Source organism: Odocoileus virginianus, chromosome 31 (assembly GCF_023699985.2).
Source record: "Odocoileus virginianus isolate 20LAN1187 ecotype Illinois chromosome 31, Ovbor_1.2, whole genome shotgun sequence".
Lineage (NCBI taxonomy): Eukaryota > Metazoa > Chordata > Mammalia > Artiodactyla > Cervidae > Odocoileus > Odocoileus virginianus.
The window spans coordinates 5092097-5103374 of record NC_069704.1 but is presented as its reverse complement, the minus strand read 5'-3'; the positions used below and the strand labels follow the sequence as shown (position 1 = coordinate 5103374).

At 38.8% G+C, this 11278-nt stretch overlaps 1 pseudogene; it reads left to right on the top strand.

The window, feature by feature from the left end:
* The first annotated feature begins 3795 nt into the window (after positions 1–3795).
* LOC110143164 (tigger transposable element-derived protein 1-like) lies at positions 3796–6129 on the top strand (annotated as a pseudogene).
* The last annotated feature ends 5149 nt before the right edge of the window (positions 6130–11278 follow it).

The window sequence follows — 11278 nt, the reverse complement described above, 5'->3', positions numbered from 1 at the left end:
ATTGAACATGGAACATGTGGAACATGAGGAGGATTGATTAGTGTTACTTCATGCTGAGCCCGTAAGACTTCCTTAAGGATGAGCGTTCATGCTGTTCCCCATTCCCTTTCATTCAAACAGGTAGACCATCGTTGAGAAGCATGATTGGCAATCATGAAGGCAAAACATGGAAAGATACTTCATTTCTGAACTGCCCATCAATCTGGAAAGCGAATTTTTGAGGTTATTTGAGCTAGAAGTAAATCTCTATAATGCTCAACCCACCATAAATTTTGGGTTTGTGTGTGACAGTGGTGGATGTTTCATTAAATAATATAAAGATTCCACCCCATTAACAGACAAATGAGTTAAGGAGTGTTAAGAATAGGGACAGAGCTTCTTAAAAACTCCTTTGTGCGAGGCTAAGGGCTGTAGCTGTGGGAGAGTCAGGACCTACTTACACTCAGGCACTGTTACATTCAACACTGGTGACTAGCAAGGACCGACTGTATAGCACAGGAAATTATGCTCTATCTTATAATAACCTATAATGGAAAAGAATCTGGAGAAGAGTGCGTATATGTCTATGTATGTATACATGTACACACACTGAATATAACTGAATCACTTTGCTATATACCTAAAGCTCACACATTAACTATGCTTTAATTTAAAAAAAGCAAACAAGAGTCTTTTCTATAAATTTATGTGATCTTTCAGTAGACCCCTTTTCTTTGATATTTGGGTATGGACAACCGAGGGGACGTGGAACAACAGACTGGTTCAAAACTGGGAAAGGAGTACGTCAAGCCTGTATATTGTCACCCTGTTTATTTTAATTATATGCAGGGCACATCATGTGAAAGGCTGGGCTGTATGTAGTGCAAGCTGGAATCAAGATTGCTGGGAGAAATATCAATAACTCCAGATACGCAGATGGCACCACCTTTATGGCAGAAAGTGAAGAGGAATTAAAGAGCCTCTTGATGAAAGTGAAAGAGGAGGATGAAAATGCTGTCTTAAAACCTAACATTCAAAAAACTAACATCATGGCATCTAGTCCCATCACTTCATGGCAAATAGATGGAGAAACAATGGAAACAGTGAGTGACTTTATTTTCTTGGACTCCAGAATCACTGCAGATGGTGACTGCAGCCATGAAATAAAAAGATGCTTGATCCTTGGAAGAAAAGCTATGACAAACCTAGACAGTGTATTAAAAAGCAGAGGCATTATTTTGCCAACAAAGGTCCATATAGTCAAAGCTATGGTTTTTCCAGTACTCATGTGTGGCTGTGAAAGTTGGACTATAAAGAAGGTCGAACGCCAAAGAATTGATGGTTTTGATCTGTGGTGTTGGAGAAGACTCTAGAGAGTCCCTGGACTGCAAGGAGATCAAACCTGTCAATCCTAAAGGAAATCAGTCCTGAATATTCATTAGAAGGACTGATGCTGAAGCTGAAGCTCCAATACTTTGGCCACCTGATGTGAAGAGCTGACTTGTTAGAAAAGACTCTGAAGCTGGAAAGACTAAAAGCAGGAGGAGAAGGGGATGACAGAGGATGAGATGGTTGGATTGTATTACTGACTCAATGGATATGAGTTTAAGCAAGCCCAGGGAGTTGGTGAAGGACAGGGAAGGCTGGCGCGGTATAGTTCATGGAGTTGCAAACAGTCAGACACAACTGAGTGACTGGACAGCAAACAGAGGGGACAGCTGCCTTCCTCTAGACTTTTCAAAACGGGAGACGTGTTTTGATACCATTTGCTACTCCCTCCCAGAAAGAAAAGGTAACCGAATCATGGCTCTCTTAGCTCCAACAGGGAGCCTAGGATTAAGTTCATTTAAGTATTTATTTTTTTGTATGTGTGTATATATATATATATATATATATATATATATATATATATATATATATTGTTCATTTACAATGTTATGCCAATTTCTACTGTGCAACAGAATGGCTCAGTTACACACACAGACACACACACACACACACACACACACACACACACACACACATATATATACACTATATTTTTCATTATCTTTTCCATTATGTCTTATCACAGGATATTGAACTTAGCACCCTGTGCTATACAGTAGAACTTTGTTGTTTATCCATCTTATATATAATAGTTTGCATCTGCTAATCCCAAATTCATTTGAAAAGACCCTGCTGCTGGGAAAGATGGAGGGCAGGAGGAAAAGGGGATGACAGAGGATGAGATGGTTGGATGGCATCACTGACTCAGTGGACTTGAGTTTGGGTAAACTCTGAGAGTTGGTGATGGACAGGGAGGCCTGGCCTGCTGCAGTTCATGGAGTCGGACACGACTGAGTGACTGAACTGAATGAATCCCAAACTAGGGTCAAGTTTTAAAAGCAAACATATTATCCTCAAATTAAAAAAAAAAATCTAAAGTCCAAGACTCAGCAGATTTTAACATTTTTTCCTTCCCTAGGTGTGGTCTGTTTTCTTGGAGAAAATTTACATATAATGAAGCCCAGGAAAAACCTCGGTAAGAGGCAGTCTTTGCTATTGCTACCTGCCTAAGATGGGAAAGGCAGTACTGGGATATGTGATACGATAGTGGTCCAGGTCCAGTTAGGGGATTCGCCAAAATATCACAAAGAGAAGCACAGGACCAGGACTTCCTATCATCTCTAGCGCCTGTCTGCTCATTAATAAATAGGAATCAGGGGAGTAGAGATCCTACTGCTATTATTTATCCTGGGAGGTAAAGATCAAGAGATGATCCACTCCAGTTAGTGTGAAAGCAAATTAGTTCTAATAAAACCAGGGGAATGTTTAACAGGGCTGAGGGCGTTAGCACCACAGTGGCAAATGAGATTCTGGACAGAGGAGATGTGCGGGCTGGTTGGAATGATTGTCTTAATGACTCTACCTGAAAATGGATGCTGAAAGCTTTTCATGATAGGGATAGGCAAGTCATGGTAGGAAGTACAATAGAGACCTCAGAGATGCATATGCCCTCGCAGTTGACAAAGTGTATTTTATAAAAAGAGAGAACTGCATTTAACTTCCACAGAATTCACTCTCATAGATTATGTTTTCAGGTTAATAGCACTGAAGAAGAGAAATAAAAATAATTTTATAAAAAGACATGTGACAATTTCTGGATGCTAAGGACATCTTAGGTTTTAAGATTTTTGTTACAGATGCAAATAAATGAAGAAATGGGAGAGTTGTTAAACTAAAATATATCCACAGGGAAGGGCCTGGAAGCTATTTCAAAGAAGAAAAGGAGGAAGACCATGGCTGCATTTTTCAATAAGAAAGGAAAATATAAGTGTAGCAAGTAAAGGCATACCTTGGTTATTGCACAAAATCCCATGGATGGAGGAGCCTGATAGACTCCATGGGGTACATGGGGTCACAAAGAGTCGGACACGACTGAGTGACATCACTTTCACTTCATTGCATTTTGCAAATAATAGTAATTATTATTATTTTTTTTTACAAATTGAAGGTGAGTGGCAACCTTATAGAGCAAGTCTGTTGGCATCATTCTTCCAACAGCATTTGCTCACTTCATGTCTCTCCATTCTGGTAATTCTCCCAATATTTCAAAAATTTTCATTATTATTACCTTTGTTATTGGTAAAGGGTAAGATTGAGGGCAGGAGGAGAAGGAGGTGACAGATGATGAGACGGTTAAATGACATCATCAGCTCAATGGACATGAGTTCGAGCAAACTTTGGGAGATAGTGAAGGACAGGGAAGCCTGGCATGCTGCAATCCATGGGGTCACAAAGAGTAGGACATGACTTAGCAACTGAAAAACGACAATGGAGACCAGTGGTCAGTGATTTGTGATGTTATCATTGTAATTGTTTTGGGGTGCCATGACAGAGCCCTACGTAAGACTGCAAACTCAAAAAATGCTGCCTGTGCTCTGACTGCTCACCTGATTGGCCATTCGGCCATCTCTCTCCTTCCCTTCAGGCCTCTTGGTACCCTGAGATACAACATTATTGAAAGTAGGCCAATTAATAAACCTACAATGGCTTCAAAGTGTTCAAGTGAAGGGGAGAGTCACACATCTCTCACTTTAAGCCAAAAGCTTATGAAGGATTGAGGTCAGCAAGGAAGGCATGTTGAAACCTGAAACAGGTGGAAAGCAATGCCACTTGAACTGGCTAGCCAATGGGTAAATGCAAAAGAAAAGCTCTCCAAGGAAATTAAAAGTGCTAATGCAGTGAACACAAAGGATAAGAAAATAAGACAGCATTCTTGCTGGTATGGAGCAAATTTCAGTGGTCTGGATAGAGGATCACAGAGGCTGCTCCGTTCCCTCACGATGAAGCCTAGCATAGAGAAGGCTCTGTGATGTTCTGGGCTTGGCTACTCAGTCGTGTCCGACTCTTTGCGACCGCATGGGCGGTAGCCCTCCAGGCTCCTCTGTCCATGGGGGCTTTCCAGTCCAGGCAAGAATACTGAAGTGGGTTGCCATGCCTTCCTCCAGGGCATCTTCTCATCCCAAGGATCGAACCCAGGTCTTCTGCATTGCAGGTGAATTCTTTAACATCTGAGCCACCATGAAGCCCAAGAATACTGGAGTGGGTAGCCTATCCCTTCTCCAGAGGATCTTCCCAATCCAGGAATCAAACCAGGGTGTCCTACATTGCAGGCGGATTCTTTACCAGCTGAGCTACCAGGGAAGCCCAGAGAAGGCCCTATATCTCTTCAACCTAAGAGAAGTGAGGAAGCTGCAGAACAGAAGTTTCAAGCTTGCAGAGGTTGGCTTATGGAGCTTTAGTAAAGAAGCCATCTCCATAACATAAAAATGCAAAGTGGACCAGCAGGTGCTGATGCAGAAGACGCAAGTTATCCAGAAGACTGAGCTAAGATAATGAGGAAAGGCAACTACACTAAAGGACAGATTTTCAATGTAGATAAAACAGCCTTATACTGGAAGAAGGTGCCAGTTAGGACTTTTCACAGCTAGAGAGGAGATGTCAATGCCTGGCTTCAAAGCTTCAAAGGACAGGCTGACTCTCTTGTTAGGGGTTAACAGAGTTGGTAACTTGAAATTGAAAGCAGTGCTGGCTTACCATTTTGAAAATTCTAATTTTCAAAATATTGGTGTTCATGGGAAATGTATCTCATCACTCAAGAGCTCTTATGAAGATGTAGAGTGAGATTACTGTTATTTTCATACCTGCTGGCACAACATCCATTCTGCAGCAGAGGGATCAAGGAGTAATCTTGACATTCAAGTTTATTATTTAAGACATACATTTTGTAAGGCTGTAGCTGCCATAGATAGTGATTCCTCCAATGAATCTGGGTGAAGTTAACTGAAAAACTTCTGGAAAGGATTCACCATTTTAGATGCTATTAAGAACATTCATGATTCATAGGAGGAGGTCAAAACAGCAGCATTAACAAGAGTTTGGAAGAAGTTGATTCCAACCTTCATGGATGACTTTGAGGGGTTCAAGACTACAGTGATGGAAGTCACCACAGATGTAGTGGAAATACCAAGAGAACAAGAACTAAAAGCAAAGTGTGTGTTACATGGCAGTCTGGATGGGAGGGAAATTTGGGGGAGAATGGCTACGTGTATGTGTATAGCTGAGTCCCTTCACTGTTCACCTGAAACTCACAACATTATTCGTCAGCTATCCCCCAATACAAAATAAGAAGTTTTGTTTTGTTTTTTCTTAAAAATTAAAAAAGAAGCAGTCTGAAGATGTGACTGAATTGCTGCAACCTCACAATAAAACTTTTGGAACTGAGGAGTTGCTTCTTATGGATGAGCAATGAAAGAGGTTCTTTGAGATGGAGTCTGCTCCCAGTCAAGATGCTGTGAAGATTGTTGAAATGATGGCAAAGTATTTGGAATATTACATAAACTTGGTTGATAAAGCAGTGACAGGGTTTCAGATGATTGATTTCAGTTTTGAAAGAAGGTCCACTGTGGGTAAAAGCCCTCCAACAGCAAAGCATGCTACAGAGAAACTATTTGTGAAAGGAAAAGCCAATCAGTGCAGAAAACTTTATCGTGGTCTTATTTTAAGAAATTGCCACCACCACCTCAAACGCCAACAACCAGCACCTTCATCATTCAGCAGTCATCGACAAGAGCTTCCACCAGCAAAACGATGATGCTTTTCTGAAGGCGTTTTTCAGTAATAAAGTATTTTTCAATTATGTACTTTTAAAAATATATATATTAATGTTATTGCACCCTTAACAGATTACAGTATAGCGTAAAAATACCTTTTATATGCACTGGGAAGTCAAAAATTTATGTGGCTCATTTTATTGAAAGATTTACTTTAACAGGTGGCCTGGAACCAAATCCTCAGTATCTCTGAGGAAGGCCTGTGGTCACATTCAAATGTTGCAGGACTTCATTTGAGAAAAAGAGAAAGATTTGTCTGGAAGATGCTTAAGCTTCTATTATATGTTGAGCAATATGCTATAGGCTTTAATTGAATTATCCCTTTCCAGCTTCAGAATATCTGTTAGGATAAATGTTATCTTTCCTTGTTTTGTAGATGAAAATGAAAGATTCAGAGATGTAAGTAAATAGTGTGTGAGACTATGGGTCAGTTTTTCCTTTTATATGCTAGAAAGTCTATAAGATCCTTTATAAACTTTAATAAATTTTCATCTTTCTTTAGAAAAATATAGTTTCTAAGCTATAACTATTAAGTCACAATAAAATCAGTGTGATGTATTCTCAGAAAGATATATTTTCTAGTTGCAATAAATAGAATATATAATGTTTGAAAGTTTCCTAAAGATATGTCTACTTTAAAACTATACAAACCTTACTTTTAAATGTCTTAAACAGTTTACTATTTCTTAAGATTTCTCACACATCATCATACGTACATATAAACTTTTTTACCAGAGAGTTTTTGGTATCTATCAAATATGCATATCTTGAATGACATAAAAAATATTTGTACATACTCAGAACATACCAGAAACATAAGCAGACTAAAGCTTACATTCTCTCTCTCTTTGCCTCTCTCCCTGCCTAGTTCTCTCTCCTTAGCTTCTTGTATGGAAATAGGCACTTAGAAAATGGTCATTAAATTCAAATAAAATATTACTGCTTTATTAAAGTGCATACAGCCTTGAGCCTCTCCTAAAGAAATACACCTATGACCCTTATTATAACAAATGCTACCAGTTTTGCAAATGTATGAGTTATCTTGCAAATGCTTAAACATTTAGACTCCAGAATTTCATCCCTGGAAATCTATCCTAGAGAAATAATACCAAACACAAACAAAGCATTAAGGAACCAGTTCTATAAACAATAAAATATTAATTTATTTGTGACACATTCTTTTGAAATATTTGGTACCATTAAAATATTTATAATGGTTTTAAATGAAATGGAAAATATGTGTGTATGTAAGATGTATGCAAAGCCAATAAATTAGGTAAATTAATATATATAGCAAGACATAAGTTACTTAAAACACACCCAGAAGACTTAGATGGAAATTATCCACATTAGGACCAACAGGCAAGATTTTAAGCCATTCAACAGTGAAGGATATTTTTCTCTTCATAATTGTGTAGGTTTTCAGATATTTGCCTATGGTCTCTATAGTTTATAAATTCCAAGTTAAATTTTGAATTGGTTAAGCAATTTTTAAACATTTAAGGCATGAAAAGTGTATAATATAATGAGAACAAAGGGTCTACCACGAAACTCAAGCCTCTTTCCATTTGTCCTTGATGATTTCCTTCCGTTCTCTAGAAGGAGGCAGTCAAGTCACAGTTACCTGTCTTGAGTATGTCAGTCCTGAGATAGTCTAGGGAAATGCATAATTTATTCAATACTCTTCTATTGAAATAAAGCCAGATTACCTCTGGTCCACTGGTGTTACAAACGTAACTACCATGAATATCTTCAAATTCATTATTTTAGAAGCATATGTCTAATGATTATTTTGTATTATTAGTTCCTGGTTTTATTCTTTAATCAGTGGTTTAAATTCTTTTTTTTGTAAATCATCTTTGTTTTCTTTTTTGAAAACTGTATCTATTAATTTTGATTTTGGTTGTGCTGAGTCTGCGATGCTGCTCAGAATTTCCTCTGGTTGTGATGCACAGGCTTCCTATTGCAGTTCTTATTGTGAAGCACAGTCTCTAGAGCAGAGACTCAGCAGTTGTGCATGAGCTTTGTTGCTCCATGGCATCTGGGATCTTCCTGGATGAGGGATTGAACCTATGTCTCCTGCATTGGCAGGCAGACTTTCTTTTTTTACCGCTGAGCTACCAGGTAAGCCCTATCTTCTGATTGTTTTAAAAATGAAGTTAGACTCTCACACTGTCTTCTTTTAGACCACTGTCCTTTTGCAGGCTTCCCTGGTTGCTCAGTGATAAACGAATCTGCCTGCAATCCAGGTGACCCAGGTTTGATCTCTGGGTTGAGAAGATCCCCTGGAGAAGGAAATGGCAACCCACTCCATATCCTTGCTTAGGAAACCCCATGGACAGAGGCCCTTTTGCAACATCTAGCCACCTCAAAAGTGACTCATGAGAGAGTCAAATTCTAGGCAGGTTGATAAGAAGTTCAGGGGTCCCCAAGGAGAAAGGGGTCTAGAATTCTCAAGGAGGAAGAAAGGACAAACTTTTTTTTTTTCCTCTACATTATTTAAGATTATATAACAATAAAGTATTCTGCTTGAGGACAGTCTCTGGAAAAAAACCTTCTGGCTAATCCTGTTATCTTAAAATGTAAATTATGGGAGTGGGTCTAGTAAGGTCTTTACAACCTCCAGACATCCTTTCGATTCACTGTAATAAGTAATTAAAAAGTATATAACTCCATTGCTAACACTAGTGAGGGGGCACTCTTTCTTCTCCCTTCTGAAGTCTATGTCAGAAGCTTTCTCTATCTCTTTAAACTTTAATAAAACTCTACTACACAAAAGCTCTGAGCAATCAAACCTCGTCTCTGGCCCCAGATTGAATTCTTCTCTCCAGAGGCCAAGAATCCCAGCATCTTTCGTGGTTCAGCAACAACCTTTCACTCACTTTGAGTCAGAGAAGCAGAAACATCATTATGACATCCCTTATATGCAGAATCTAAAAAGACATGATACAAATGAACTTATTTACAAAACAGAAACAGACTCACAGACCTAGAGCACAAACTTATCATTGCTGGGGGAAAGGGTAGTTAGGGAGTTTGGGATCCATATGGACACACTGCTATATTTAAAATAGATAGCCAACAGGACTTGTACTGTATGGCACAGAGGATTCTGCTCAAAGTTATGCGGCAGCCTGGCTGGTCGAGGAGTTTGAGGGGTAAGGGACACATGTGTGTATGGCTGAGTCCTTACCCTGTTCACCTAAATCCATCACAACATTGTCAATCAGCTGTAGGTGGAATCTGCTCATTCGTGTCCAACTCTTTGCAACCCCATGGACTGTATCCTTCCAGGCTCCTCTGTCCATGGGATTCGCAGGCAAGAATACTGGAGTGGATTGCCATTTCCTTCTCCAGGGAATCTTCCCCACTCAAGGATTGAACCCAGGTCTCCTGCATTGCAGGTGGATTCTTTATCATCTGAACTACCTGGGAAACCCAATAATCTACTATACTCCAATACAAATAGAAGTTTAATTAAAAAATAAAATGACTTAGTTTGTATTGTTCTAAGTGTCACAACTAGATCCATAGAACTGAAGAAATAGGGAAGCATATTTCAGGCCATTGCCAGTACTGCCTAAAACATCAATAATGATGGTGGCAGCAAACTCTATTTCCATACCTCTTTACTGTTTTTAGTGATCTCTGTCTTGAGCTTCATTATGACACAGTGAGTTCTTCATCACTGGAAATATTCCAAGATGCCTGGGATGACCAATCAGATACTCTGAGAGAAAAATTGTAAATGTTTGAATGGCATGACCTAGAATATCTTTAAGAAGGGCTTCCCTGCTGGCTCAGAAGGTAAAGAAGCCACCTGCTAATGCAGGAGATGCCCGTTCAGTCCCTGGGTCGGGAAGATCCCCTGGAGAAGGAAATGGCAACTCGCTCCAGTATTCTTGCCTGGGAAATCTCATGGACAGAGGAGCCTGGCTGGCTACAATTTATGTGGTCGCAAAGAGTCAGACATGAGTGAGGGAAAAAGCATTAAGTCCAGCATTCTCTTTTGCCTATACTAGAAATTTTGGATTAAGAATTTAGTTAACATTCGAATGAACTTACAGACCAGGGTTGGAAAAGTCACTTAGCTGTTAGTTTTCTATGGTGTGAAAAAAGTGAATAGAATAGTCCCATCAGAAGAGTACTATACAGATTAATTAGCTGATGGCTGCACAGTGATAAAGATTGTGCAGTACCAGGTCTACCTAATAATAAAAGCTTTAGAAAGGGCCAGTTGGACTTTTCCCACTTAACCAACACTTTGTAATGGTAAAATGGGGGGCAAAGGTTGAAATGGCCAAAAAGAATTTTAAAAAATTAGAAAGAGGGCACTGTATGCAAATGTATGTGCTAAAAAACACACATGACAACAACTTAATTAACCTGTAGAGACCTCTGTCACCCAATGGTCTCAAAGCAGATAGATTAGACAGGATGTTTAAAAGGGATTATGGTTTGTAATGAGAAAAGGATCTGCAGTTAACTAGCATATCCTGGTTTGGGCTTTTTAAATGACCTTCTAATTTTGTACTTTAAAAGATAAGCTTTATTTTTTAGAAGAGTTTTAGAATTACAGAAAAATTACAAAGAGAGTCCCCAGAATTCTCACATACTCCACAGCCAGTTCCTCCTATTAACCTTTTTCATTAGTACGGTATATTTGTAATAATTGACGAACATATTTATATATTATTATCATTGTCATTTGCTTCTTTGCATTTTTTTATTTGCTCTTTGATTTCTTCAGTTATCTTTGGGTATTTAGTAGCATATGTTTAACCTCTGTGAGTTTATATTTTATTATAGCTCTCTCCTCCTGTAATTGATTTCTGATCTTACAGTGTTGTGGTCAGAAAAGACGCTTCATGCAATTTTAATTTTCTGAAATTTACTGAGACTTGAGTTGTAACCCAAGATGTGATCCATCCTGGAGAATGTTCCATGTGCACTTGAGGAGAAAGTGTATTCTCCAGCTTTCAGATGAAATAACCTATAAATATCAACTGAGTCTATCTGGTCTAATGTGTCATTTAAAGTGTGGACTTTCTTAATTTTCTGACTGGGTGACCTGTTCATTGTTGTAAGTGAGGTGTTAAAAGTCCTCCACTATTATATATTACTGTCAAGTTCTTTTGTGT